The following is a 15273-nucleotide window of genomic DNA, read 5'->3' as shown; positions in this document are numbered from 1 at the left end:
ATATGAAAAAACAAATTGATAGCAATTAAGTTACTGAAACCTTTCATGTAAGCTTCACTTTGTCTTTGAATTCCTTCTTATATTTCTTATGCACATGATTATTGGATTTACAATCTTCTGTGGTTGACATACTTGATAGATTTTCAGTGGCTCACCCACTTTTACCTAAGAAAAGGAAAAACTCGTGTCCAACAGTATATTCTAAGGTTTCACATCATGTAAAGTATGTGGTATCTACACTTCTCATGCAAATACAAAAGTCCTCATGTTGTCCCTAGAACAATCTCTTGGTTGTGCATACACCGATAATGAATTGGGCAAACCCAATCTGGGTGTAGGGTCCTATCCAACTGGCGTAATGGCACCCACAAACATGAATTTATTTTCATGTAATGTTGCCCAAAATGTCTCAATGTTTTGGTTCTCAGTTATAGGATTTACAATAAAACTATCCTTTTTACTATAGTTGGATAGAGATTAAATGTATGAAGGATGTTGGTTGAATTATGTAATTGAAATCGATATTCAAGAATTAGATATAGTAGCAAGTTAAAAGGCAAGTCATCAGTTCTTATGAAAGTGAGAGAGTTTTTAGTTACAAAGTCAGACAATCTAATAAGGGAAAACAATTGGATGTGGAATATTAATCTTTATATATGCAGATCAACATCTTAGCAGTCAATCAATGTTTTTGATAAAGAATATTTAGTATAAGAGTGGTCGATATATGGGTCTATATGGTTGGTGCATGAAGATTTGATTATCAATAAAATGAGATTTCTGCACATTGTTATATGTCTAATTGTTTTCTTGATTTTTTTTAGTCTATTTTGGCATTTGATTTCAATTATTGTCCTAGTTGATTCAAAGAGCCACTCATATGGCATGGTAGGTTATTATATATTATGTTTTAGCTCTTATGATATCCAAGTTCATTAATATAAACTAAGAACCAATTAAATCTTGTGACTTTTAAACTCTCAACTTGGGAAAACACAGTCAGGTGCGAGGGCGATATCTTAGAACCTAACTGTTGGATTGTTCTCATTTTCGAATATGTGGTTGGAAATCCAGTTTGCAAGAATGTCACCAAGGTGATTGTGAAAATATTTTGTGGTTAAAAAGTTATTCTTGAATGTGTACGGGTCTATATGGAATCAAGGAAGTTGTGTTATAAATTAAGATTTCATTTCTAAATGTTTGTTTGTTTGCTTTTTGTCTCTTTGGGAGAAATGGTTTCTCTTTTCTATATTAAGCTGCTTGCCTGCTTGTTTGATTGCAATGGAAGGTATATATCAGAGTTTGAATCCTTCACCCCAAAATCATGCAAGACTCAAACCCATCACAGCCATAACCACCACATAATAAGTTGCTAGAACTGCTTGACTTCCACCAAGGAATTGTATGGCTAAGAGACCAGCAAGGGTAGAGCTCTACATTCTAGTACAAAGAGATATGATTCTAAAAACATTCTCTTCTTGCCTTAAATGAGGTAGTTTGGATACCTAGTAGCCAATCATAAATGCTGAGGCATGGAATGCTAGTACTGGTACTAGCAGCTACATTGCTTCCATAGATATTTTTTGACTTTGATTTAATGCAAGTGGACTTCCGATGCACACTGACGTGCAAAAAATGGCCACCTGTAGCATGAATGGATGAATTAGATTTACTAATGGCTTGGCATAAGTATTGAGAACCAGACTCATTGACACAAGAATCATCAGAACTTGTAGTATTGACTTGGACAATGCTATAGCATCCACTAGAACCACACAGAACCGGTCAATAGACCAGTCAATAATGGGGTGACAATTACTGATGTTATTTTTGGAAAAATAGTTAAAATGATGCTTAGTGCCACATCTCCCTTGCTTAAAAAGCTAGCATAGGCACTTGATAATTGGGAACCAACAAAAAAAGCAGTGAGAGTGAAACCAGAAGCAAATATTGGTGGTGTTCTAAAAGCTGTTGCTATCAAAAAGCCCAACATAGGTTTCACTACATATTGCCCTAGATATCCAATTGTCAAGGGAAAAGGCTTGCATACAAGAAATTCAACCTTTGAAATGATAGTGCAAAATCCTTGACAGAAAGCTAGACACCAATGGAGAGCATTATCCCCCCAAGAGCTAGGGTGTAATACTCTTTGGTAACCCAAGTAAAGGTGGTAGGATTTATAAGGGCTGTAGCTGCTATTCCTATGACAATCACAGGTAGCATTGTAGGTAAAGATTAAGAAAAATCCATCCTAATATCTTTAGGAAATTTCTTGCGCTTAAACCCAAATGAGGCCAATGAAGCTTTTCCCTTCCAATATATTGTGCCTGCTCTTCCAATGTATGCTTGATTTGAACAAGACACTTTAAACCCACCATGTCTTCTTCTGTTGCAATTGCTCTTAATTAGGCCATTAGCTAGATTCAGAGGAAAGGAAAGAAATCTCTTACTTGAACAATTGAGTGCCCTTACCTTAGAAGGCTTGAATCAAATGGGCATTCTTTTTATTAGTCAAAAGAGAACAAGCATTGAATGTGGCAATAGCTATGGCTACCATTGCAACAAACTTGCCTTGCACAAATGGTTGGAACTAGTGATGATCAAGGCAGGCATTGTAGACCATAGGTGGACCCATAACTATTTAATTATAGGAGAAAAAATATTGGTGAAGGGATACTATAATTGAGTGTATGAGTTTGGAAGCTGAATTAGATAGTGTAGGGATATGGTAGAATTTGTATACATGGAAACCTTGTGTGGACTGAAGCTTGCCACCACAGCCTTCGCAGTGTGGAAATATTTTGTCAGGCTTCAATTTGATTCCATTCTTTTATTTTGTTTCAATGTGGAAACAAGGAGGATCCCTCAACCTCTCACATCCACTCAAAGTCTTCATTTCTAAAAGTTAATAAAGTTTGGGTATTGTGTGTTGGGTTTGTATAGATGAAGCCTAGAGTGTTTGAAATGAGAATATAGTAGCAAGGTAGGAGTCTATTGGGTGGTTGCTTAAGAGAATCTATGATATCCATAGAGTTAGGATAGTAGGTTCACAAATACAAGGTTGTTCAATATTTGGAATTTGAATCACAGATTGATTATGTTGATGAATGCATTAAAGTATGAGAAGTAAGGAGAAGCTAATTGATTATTTCATTTGTGAAGACTAAGGAATATAGGTGGATTATAGTTTGAAATTTATGGATATAGGTTGTTGTCACAATGATGCTACTTGTCTGTAATAAGTTCTATTACTAATAGCAATAGAAGCACCCAAGTAGTACTTTGGGGTTGTGAATGTTCGCTCTGCATCACCAACATACATTAAAATTAACTAGGAACTAAATTTTAATCTCTTGGAACTACTAAAGATAATTGCACAAATTGAAAAGAAGTGAAATATTCACATAAATATGGAATTAACAAGCTGAGAACAACCTAATTTCTTATTGATATATTCTATGGCGATATCTATCTTTCTTTCTTTCTTTTTTGAAGCATAGTTCATTTAAATCTGGTTCAATCATGATTTTTGTTTCTACTTATCATGTGAGAATATTGTATAAAGACCGTTGTGAGCAATATTCTTCTATTTTGACTTTTTAATATTAAGTAATTCCACAAGTTCATACTAGATTATTTATCCAATAAAACCAATAATGAATTTTTGAATTAAGATTTGAATAGAAAAATGTTCATGCAAGAGTTATTTAACTATTTTTTATAAGATTTGTGAAATCATTTATTGAATACTGTGCTGATAAAAATGTCTTTGTGATGTTTCAGATTTGTATGGATAGAAGAATTCCATTTCTTTGTCCTTAGAGTGGCTACTTCCAAAGCTAGGGGGGAATAAGCTAGGAGTTACAATACAGGTATGTTTTTATGTTACACATTTCACTTTTTTCTTTTTCATCAAATATTTCATTATTTTCATATTGATGTTATACATTGTATATATCTAGTCCATTCCTTGTCTAGTGGAATATTATATCTTTGAAATATAATTTTTTATATTAGAAATATTGTTTCTATTCTGAAATATATTATAGAACATCATCATGCTCTCTTGGCACTAATTTTTGACTATTAAGAGACATCATTTTTAGAAACTAACATCACTATAATACACACCCATGTTTACTATCCTTAAATACATTCTCCATTAATTTGAAATTCCAAAATTCATTATCCCATCTATCCATTGCTTAAATAAAATACTATAATTACCTATGTGTGATCTATATTTTCATTTTAGGCATTTTCAAATACTAGACTTTTAAGTGTCTAATCTCTGATCTCTATGATAGTGTGTAGATTAATATAGAAGAGTAAACTATAATCATATTAGACAAAGGTCACCAATTAATAAAAAGATAGTCTTTAAGGGTAGTGAAAAAATAATTAATCATAGAAGTGAATGCAACATGATTAGTAAATACATCCTTTTAATGAAGAGAGAACAAAGAAGATAGTGGTGAAGGATTTCTCTAAAAGACCTTCAAAATCAAACCTTGTCGAAGTTAGGCAATGATCAATATTGTGTAAAAATGAATGAACTGTACACATATGATCTTGTTTTTCAATTATTGCAGAGACTATGAAAAGAAAAAAATAGTTGGTTTCATGTGATTTTTTAATGGGGTTTGATGTTTTTATTTAATGCAAAGGTCTATTTTCTTGACATAAATTTTATAATCATTTGTATCTTTTTCTAAGAAGTTAGCATAAGAAACAATACTTCTGTGTGACCAAAGTGCTCCAAATTATATTTTATAAGAGTCTATCACTACAATGATTTAGAGAAGTGTAATTAACATGAAATATAATTTTAAAATACTTAAAAAAAAGAATTTAAAAATGTTGAATTGTTATTGATAAAGAGTTAGATTATTATTTTTCATAATAACTAAAATTTGTGTACTTTGAGAAGAGTATATCATGTTACAATGACCATGATCATGGTAGATCTAATGCTGAGAAGACAACTTTCACATTTTTTTGCATTATTCTTTAAAGGGTACTAGCTCAATGGAAGAGCACTTGCTTTATACATAGGAGGATGGTGGTTCAATTCCATCGTGCCCTAATATGATTAAATTAATGATTAAATAAAATACCAAATATATTACAAAATATACTACCATATATACTACCAAATAAACTACCAAAACAACTACCAAATCAGCTATTAAATCAACCACCAAATATACTACCAAATGTACTACCATATATACTACCCAAAAAACTACCAAATATACTATCAAATAAACTACTAAATAAACTACCACAATTACTAAATAAACTACCATATAAACTACCAAGTAACAATAATAAATGACAAAATCAATGACCTAATCAACGATTAAAATATTTTAGTCATAAATTTGGTTGGGAGATAAATGTTTGGAAATAAACTACCATTGGTCACATGATCAAAATTAGTCACATATCTACAATTTTTAGTAGTTTATTTAGTAATATATTGTTGTTTTTTTACTAGTGATAGGTATGATATCACATAGTAACTCATCCGGGTAGTTTCCAATCTTGAACTTCACTAAGCACTGCTCCTTGACCATGACCTTGTGGTCATCTTGCACCCAAGCAATACATTATCGACATGGGTGTTTCTACCTCTTTAGCTTCAACTTGTTGACCATCATTTTTGACACAAATTTTCAGTACTTCCACCATCAATGATCACATCACAACAATTATCTTCACATCTGCACCTTGTGTGAAACAAGCTTCTTCTTTTCTCATGTTTATTCTCACCACTTAGTAGGACTCTTTAGTTAATTAGGACTTATCCTCTTTTAATATCTTTAGAATGTGAGGATTTGGCATCTTCATCAACATGTGCAACTTTGGCCTGGCCTTCTTTTCTTTAATCTATCCTTCCTTGGTGCTGGGTACACTCAAATACTCTATGCCCTTCTTCTCCATAGTGAAAACATTTCCCATGGAAGCCACCTCTTCTAGATCCTTTTCCTTTTCCTATTCATCTTTGATCTCTATTGTTCTAATCATGGAAATGATTAGAATTATTTCCCCTCTGGTTCTGACCACTACTTCTAGCCTCATCCTTTTTCTTTTGATCATCATTATGACCACCATAAGATTATTTGTTAGATCTTCCACCATGCCCTCTTCTACTATTCTTCTTGTCAAACTTTTTACTTAGTTTCTCTTCAAATTTTAGGGAAAATTGATATGCCTCCTCAATACTATTCATTCAAACTAGACTCAACTCATCCTAAATTCTTGGCCTTAACCCATTAAGATAATGAGCCACTTTCTCCTTATTGCCTTTTGCATAGCTAGTTCTAATGAGAACTTAGTAAAACTCTTTGGTATACTCTTCAACAAATTTTCTCACTTGCTTCAACCCTTGCATCTTATTCAAAAGATTAAGCTCATAATCTATAGGAATGAATTGTCACTTCAGTTTATCTTTTATCCAATCTCATCTAGTGATTTTGTCCTTTCTATTTCTATTTCACTCCAATTGAACCTCCTACCACTAGATCTTTTCATGTCCCTTCAATTTTTCCTTCATAAACTTGACCCTATCAGGATCATCAATATCTTGATACTCAAAGTACTCCTCTAGTTTATTGTTCCAATTGATAACCTCCTCTAGTTTAAGATTTCCTAAAAATGTGGCAACCTCAAACTTAGGTCTTTTTCCAATCTTGGAGATGGCCCTAAAAAGCCTCTCTTCCTCTAGATTTAGAACTACCTCTACTTTGACATTTTATTCTACTTCATCTTCATCCTCACTTTCATCTCTTATGGGAAGATTCATTCCTTTATGCATTTTTTCTTCCAATGTTTGCATTTGTCTTTGGAGGACTAAAAAACCCTCAGGTGTAACACCTACAAATCTTCCACCATGCTCTCTTCATGAAGGCATTTTTGCACTTCCACTGAAATCCTAGTGCAAACTAACTCACAATTGGAAATCTATCTACATGCTTAGCCCAAACCATGGTCTTGTTCCAAACTACCTAATAGCCAATGATCTACCTACACACTCAATAACTCTAGCTCTGATACCACTTGATGGAGGGTGCTCCCCTTAATACCATAAACTCATAACAAAGAACAAAGAAATAACATCAAATGCGAGAAAAAAATATGGAATTCTTATCTGCACCTCAAATTTGAAATTATAGAATTTGTAGGTACAATATTTTAACCCACATGGGCACCTTCATTACAAAAATTTGCAAGACATGCTGCGAACTATCACCAAGAGTTGTCTAAGACAATGTTTGCACCTTTCTTAAATAAGCAATTTATGCCACCTAGGAAGGTTCTAGATGCTCAAACTTGATACCTAAGGTAGACAAGCCCTAACAAGACATATAGAGTCAACAAAATACATCTTTGGCAATTATTTTAAAATTTTTGGGTAACCCAACTTTGAAAGGCCATAACTCACATATCATTGCTCCAATTGGATATTATAACCACTTTTTAGAAATTCCAACCTCTGATTTATAGGCTCAAAATCATGATAGTACCCTTCCATCAAGTTTTTAGACCTCATCCATGCACTCTAAAGCCTCCAATAGTGAGCCTGAAGATTTTTTTGCAAATTTTTCCACCAAAAATCCATAATAACTTCTTTGATACTTTAGCTTAGGATGCTCCTGCATCATATTTGTTTTTGCTGTTGCCTTCTTTTCCCTTAATAGTGTGCATTTGGTTTGTAAAATTTGAGGAATTTTCTCAATATCCTTTTCAAAATACCTTGTCATTATCGGAGATCAAGATTGGGATCATGTAGTATGTTTTCTACTCTTGTTTTTGCATTGTTTTGTATGTTATTTTAGTTTTTCTTTAAAAAAATTTATTTATTTAAAATATAATTGGTTTGTTATTAGGAAATGTGAATAATCAACCACCAAATCTCCAAATTGATCAACAAAATCAAAATGAATACTCTCCACAAGATCAAAATAAAAAACCTTCCACAAAATCAAAATGAATTTCCTTGACCTCCACCAATTCAAAGACCTCCTCCTAACACTCAAGACAATATAATGAATGAAATAGAAAGAAGAAAAAATGAATTAGAAGCAATTATTGGTATGTTAAAAGCTTGTGTGAATAGTAATCCTATGAGAGCACAATTGGCATCCTTTGTTGAGTCCATTATGAGAGATGTAGCTTCAATTAGTGGTCAATTTGATATTTGGTGTGTTAAAGGAGAAGCAAAAAGAATATATTATGCAAATAAATTATCCTTTAAAGATGTAAGGAAAAAAGGAAATAGAAAAAGGTAATATGTGCATTGTTTAAAAAACCTAGAGAACAAGATGATGTTAAACATACAAGTAAAAGGTTCCCCATCCATTGGTGCATACATGATGATATTAGAAATAACTTTTGAGATAGATGATGGATGGTCTTTAATGCCCCTCCCTGCCATAGTCACAAGGTTCTAAAGTATTTCTTAAATAAAATGTAATGTGAATTTGTCCCTAGCGAGATCCCCAATTATTTTCATATGTTAGATTAGTAGGGTAGAGGTGGGGGTCATCATATGAGAGGTCAAAGGCACATTGTGACCCTAATGTAAATAGGGCACTTATTGTCAAGCCATAGGGTGAACATATGATTATTGCTTTAGTAGTGAAGGAACATGTAATGACTAGTACTCTAGGGACTATTAATTCTTTGACATAGACCCTCATTCATTGTGCCTATCTATTAGTTGAGGAGGAGCCTTCTTTACATTGTGGTCACATGCACGTACATCATATAGATCCTTATGCACATTTGGCAGTCATATTGGAGACAATATGGATGATGAGATAGTCACCGATGAGTTCCTAAGTGACACATTTGACATTGATACATAGGTAAATTATAATTATAATAAACTAATTTTATCACATTTTACATGTATAGTGAATGACTAATTAATTAGCATGTGTTGACATTGTTCAAAATTTACGGTAAGAGTGTTGATGGCCCTAGTATAGATTCCCTTGACCCATTTTATATTTAGTCAAAAAGTTGAGAGGTACGTATTGATTTAATCATTTAAATTAATACATATATTTATTAAGTAATCATATAAAAGATTGACAAAAAAATTTGTCCATGTATTTTAGTTCTCTACTGAACCATTGACATTCACAATGGACTCTTAGCCTAGGCATGATATGAGCTTCATAGAGGTACATTTTTTTCATGTTAATTTAATTCATTTTATTAAATTTGTTTCATGTTTTTCATTACATGTAAATTATATTATATGATTTATAGTTGTTGACATCTGAGACTCCTCATCTTCACTAGCACATTGATTGTGGAGTTACTAGCATGATGGCTAGGTCAGAACTATTGACTAAGGTATGAAATAGTTTAGATAGTTTTAGTTATTATTTATAATAGTTAGTATTGAAATTTCAAATGGTATTTATAAGTATGATCAAGTTATTATATTGATTGAATTATTGTAGGGCCTTGTTACTCCTGATCATCTATAAGCCTTTGATATCAATGTAAAAAGTGATTATTTGATGGCAGTAAAAAAATAATTAATTTTGCATGTAGATATATTTTATTTCAATGTATAATAATTCTTGATTCATATTTATAGTTAGAAAGGAGCCTAAATAAGATGATGAGCAAGCATGTGAGGAAGACCCCATCATCTCCATTATCTCCCTCTATGCAATGATAAAAGACCTCTAGGGATTTTTTCCTTCTCCTAATGGGAAGTAGAAGATATAGGAATAGACACACATGTATAAGCATTAGTGGACATATATCTTGGATTTTTCTTTATCGGACATATTTTACATACATTTGATGTATATATGATATTTTATATTTGATGTATGACATATATTTAATGCATGACATTATTAGTTATTATATATATATATATATATAGTTTTTATTGATTAAGTTTTTAGTATATTTCATGTATTTTATTTTAATGTAATTTACATTCAAAATGATGCAGAGTGCTCACACCAAAAGGTAGTGGATTCCCAACAAGAAATTTTTTAAGAAAAACTACCTTTCCCACCTTCCTAAGTGTCTTCAAATAATTTCCAACTTTGTTATAGAACCAAACAAACTTCTACCCAACTTCACAAAACTACTTGATCACTTCCCCTATTCATGACTTGGGAAGCAATAAGGGAAAATGAGCTAATTTGAGAAATAGATCAGAATCAACTTCTTCCTTCAAATAATACCTTAGAAACTTCAAGAAACACTTAATAACCATCTCCCAAACTTCATTCTCTCATCCATTCCATCCTCAAAAGAGATTCTTCAACTTCATATGAGTGAAAATAATCTTCCAATATACTATGATTGTATTTACTTTGCAACATGTAATTTTCTAATTTTTTTCCAACTCTTTATAAAGGGAAGTGATTATGTTTTAAACCCATGAAATGTTTATTAAGTCAACCAAGAATATGCTTAAAATCTTCCACTAACACCATTCATTTATAACATCCAACAATGAAAATATTTGATTTGTAGTTATAGAGAGAGAGAGAAAGTAGAGAGATGTTTTTCATCTATAGATGCAGGTTTTCTAGGTAGACAAATGCCAACATCTAATCTGATCCAAGATTTGTTCCTTTCTATTTAGTGTCTTCTTTTCTCTTTCCCAAGGATTGGCTATTTCAATTTTGTCTATGAGACCACATTTTTGGATCCAAAACTATGATTCCACCACATTCTTCTATATTTCTCTTTTAATGAACAACAAGTAATAAGAATACATATAGTTTTGATCTATTAGGAATTTCTATTTTTTCAATATCATGCATCTTCTTGTATTTGTTTCAAGGAAGTAAATAAAAGTGTAGCATCAAGTTAATCTTCTATCTAAATTTTATCTCCTATTCATCTTGTTTGTGATCTTCTATGATATATGTACAAGGTTCATATTCTATAGTTGTAATCTTTTTTAGATTTTTTTTGTTGATATGTTTTGCTTATGATTCAAGGAGTCATGTAAATGCTTGATTGTTGTCATAGGGTTGTAGATCTCATGAAGGGATAGGTTATGTATGAGATTGAGAAAGATGAAGATGTTTAATTCATAAGGTGAATGGATAGATCAAGAAAGTCCTGATGTATGGGATTTGTCAATGAATTTTAGGGATGTGTGTTAGGAGTTTGTGGGAGTTCCTAATAGATAAGGCATTGATCAGCTATAGGATCGAAGTGTTATGTTATTCATATCATGGGTTTGCTGAAAGTCAACATCACTAATCAAATACATTTTCCTTTTAATGTTGAAGGAGCTAAAAAGTGTCACCCTCACTTGGCTTATTAAGTCCTTAGGTACTACATAAATGAATTTGCAGTACACCCTCCTCAATTTTGCAGAGCCTAAAGTAGAAGAAGAGTCTTGCCTTATAGTTGGTCTGATGTTTGAAAGGGTATGTTGTAAATAGGAAGTAGCTACCTCTAGATGTATCTTCTTCTCATCAGGATATTTGGTAGCATAGCATTTCAACCAAAAAAATGGTGACTCTACTAGGGAGTATTACAACCTGAAGAGCGATATAATACAATTATGAGAAAGGCATAAGAAAAGTTTTCTATTAGTAGCAATGTCATGCTCAAGTTTCATGTCTCCCATTAATTTTTTATCCATTTGTAGTAGTAGCTTTGAGGTTGAGTACAAATTGTACAGTTACTAAGAGAGTTCATCTTCAATCAATTTAGTCATTTTTTTTTCAAAGTGTTGTTGTAAAATCAGAGTCAAGAATGAGCATAATGTTGTTCTCTTTTTCAAGTTTGTAAACCTATATGAGTGGTTTGATGAATTGTATATCTCCTAAAGTGGAAAGTCTAGTCCAAATTTTTCAAGTGATGAATTGAGTTTTGTTTCTCGCATGTGTGAGTGGAAACTCTAAATCTCTATACCAATTTGTTCCTAGTTTATTTCATTGTAATATTTTGAAGGACTTTCAATTTGTATGGGTGGGTCTAAAGCTTTTGATAGTATCTTGAAAAAGAAGTGTAAATTCATGAAAAATTTTAAAGTTTTGTTGCATTTTCTGTTATGAGCTATAAAAGTATTAAAAATCAAATCACAGTAGTGATTTATTTATCCTCTTTCAAGGAGGTGGCAACTCTACCTAATTTTCATCAGTGATGTGAAGGAATTCCAATCTTGCACCTATGCCAAATCAATAGATCAAAGTTTAGCATAAATAGTTGAGGTATTTTCTATTTTCATGTATTTCTTTCATGGAATTAAAGAGTTAAAAAATGGTTTTCTCTATTCAATTATTTTTAGTACTAAGGAAAGATATAATTAGAAGTTTGTGTTTTAATATGGATTCATATTCTAGATCTGAGTTTAGTTTTCCAAGTTATGAAAGTTTAGAAATTGTGGTTAATAAAATTACTATGTTGAAAAAGTAAATCCATAATGAGATTATCTATTTCATAAGGAATATGTTAGGAATTATTCAAGGCCTAGGAGATGATCAAATTTATATAAATTTTAAATCAGCACTCATGGAGTTGCATGTGTCTTTAAGACCTAAGGAATATTCATGGCCTATGGCTTTCCTATATGTCTTTATGCCTAGTTTAGTCAATGCACCAACACATTAAGAGTACAAAAGATTTTGCATATTGAGAGTCTTTGCGAGAAATTTGAGAGTATTTTAAACCAAAATGAATGCATTAAAATTTAGAGTGAATGTAATGAATTTGTAGATAAAGACAATTTTTCTTTTGAGTCTAAAGAGAGGGATTCAAGTGATTCTAAATCATATGATTGCAGTTAGCATGAGGAAGTTGGATATGAAAGTGAAAATGAATCATGTGACAATATGCATAAGAGTGTGGAAATTTCTAACAATAGTATGAATAATTCTTCTTTTGATGAAAATGAAAATGATATACCTAATGAAGAGGTATTGTAAGAAGAAGTGGTAACATGTCATAGTAATGATTCTAATTATTTAGATTGTTATACGAATGGTATTGCTGTTATAAGTTTTTCGAAAGAAACCACATTATGATCAAAGCCATGGAGAATAGACTTGTGATGAATTCTTGTTGAGCGTTGATTAAATTTTATAACTACTAGCTCATGATCTTAGAAGGTATTAAAATGTTTCTCTAGATGCTCATGTTGTCCCTTGTAATGATTCCCCTCAAGATAGTCATTTCCCCAAGGTTTGATGTTGAATTTGATATAAAATTAGAATATTCAATGTAAAGGTTTGGATGTGTATGTGATAATAGATCAAGTATCAATACACATGATGACTTTTTATATGGGGAAAATACCATTAGGGAGAAGTTTCATATTGTTTCAGATTCTTTTCATGTTGATAATGTTGAAATTTTTTTAACTGGCCATGTGACAAAGGAGAAAGGGCTAGAATTGATAAATCTGATTTAGAGTTTTCATTATATGTTGATGATAAGTTTAATAAATTTAAAGTTTATTCTAATTAGGTTTTTGATTAAGATTATGATCAGCAGGTTTTATGTCAACAATTCCATGATTTTTTTTAGAATTAGTGACTAATTAGTTGTTTGACCATGAAGGAGTTTTAGAAAATGGTAAATCTATTTGGATGAGTATCAAGACTACAAATGAGGTAGAGAGATCAGATTTGAAATGTTCTTCACACCCAATTACACAAGGTGAGTTGCAAAATTTTACTACATGCAACCATTTGATTAAAGAAGACTATGAAACCTTCATGTTATTGGTTGATAGCATGCATCTATCATATGTTCATGATGGTTTTCAGTTTGAGGATATTTTATAGGAGTAGTCTGATTCCTTTTATCATAGTAAGCATGATTTTGAAGAGAATGTTGATTAGTATATGCACTATGATAAAGGAAATTATTTCATTTTACAGAATGAGTTATTTCAAAATACTAATTATGTTGGTGAAACTAATAAGAAAGATAATTTCAGCTTACCTCATGAAAGTGTACATCAAGATTAGATCTATGATAGAAGTTTTGATAAGTTACGATGGCCTGGGGCCATCATTTGTATAGTTTGGGGGTAGATTTACTTGCTTTCAATAAGTTGTTCGAGAGAAGTTTTCTTGTCAAACATGCAGTCTAATTCTTCTAGTGATTGTGAATCCTTAGCATGCCTACAAGGGACATGCATCCCCAAATAGAGCCACTGATGGGACTCAAAATCACCCTCCCAATTTAAGTACCATTCCAAGCTTTTGACCCCTTAAAGAAAATTTAATGCATGTGTACCTAGCTATCCTTTTGAGGCCAAAGAGGTGTTTAATATTTCTAATAACTTGAATTCAGCATATGCATGCATCTTGTATTGCTAAATTTCTATTCTAATTCAATCCATGAAGTTTCGCTTTGAGCAATGTTCAGATCTACATTTTGCCTAAGTGTCAAACAATGATAGGAAGCATAGTTTACATGTGAATATATTGCACCTAGTAACATTTCATGATTCCCCACTTTTTAAGTGTTTATTATCCATGTCATAGAACATATATTTTAGATTTTAAGTCCTTTTGACATTTTTTGACTAGGTTTTGAATTTGTCAAAGTTGGTTGTTTATTGTTATCATGATAATATAAATTCTTTAGAATTTTGGGAGGCTCTGCTTGACTAGTTCTAACTTTGACACAGTTGATCAAAATGAGAAATTTCCTTTTGCATTGCATTTTAGAGGTTAGATACTTGTTATGTTTCAAATTTAAACTTATGATGAATCTATTTGATTAGTTTTTGAACATGATTCCACATGCAATTTGTAAAGTTTTGCTAGTGTCAAAAAGTGCATATTGATTAGTACCCCTATTTGGAATGTCATAACATTGAATCCTTGATATTTGAGATCAAATGGATTGTATTTTTGTGTTATAATCTAAAAATTCTTTAAGTGTACTAGTTTTCAAGTCTTGAAAAATTCATTTCCACACTTTTCCATGTCTATTTTGTTTGCAAAAATCACTTTTTAGCCATTGTTTCCAGTCATGCAAATCTAGGTAGCCCACTTTGAATGTTCACCAAATGCACCCAATTATTTTTCATGATCCCTAATCATAGATATATACTCTCCTCATGATATTAAACTAATTCCCCAAGTTTCATGCCCCCAAGTGTCTATTTGACCTATTTTCAAAATCATAACTCAATGCATGTTATGGTTTTCTGACATGTTTGTTTGCAAGTATTTTTGGAAGGAAGCTTTGACAGTCAATATCTTTTGACACCAAAGTCATCATGAGACAAGATTTGATAGGATAAGA

General features: G+C 31.8%; 1 pseudogene; it reads right to left on the bottom strand.

The window, feature by feature from the left end:
• Positions 1-1295: 1295 nt before the first annotated feature.
• LOC149538557 (putative sodium/metabolite cotransporter BASS3, chloroplastic pseudogene) lies at positions 1296-2223 on the bottom strand (annotated as a pseudogene).
• Positions 2224-15273: the final 13050 nt, after the last annotated feature.

This window comes from Cupressus sempervirens, chromosome 9, assembly GCF_028749045.1.
Source record: "Cupressus sempervirens isolate cs-2001-9-10 chromosome 9, ASM2874904v1, whole genome shotgun sequence".
NCBI classification, from domain to species: Eukaryota; Viridiplantae; Streptophyta; class Pinopsida; order Cupressales; family Cupressaceae; genus Cupressus; species Cupressus sempervirens.
The sequence above is the reverse complement of the archived record's forward strand: the minus strand, read 5'-3'. Positions and strand labels throughout refer to the sequence as shown.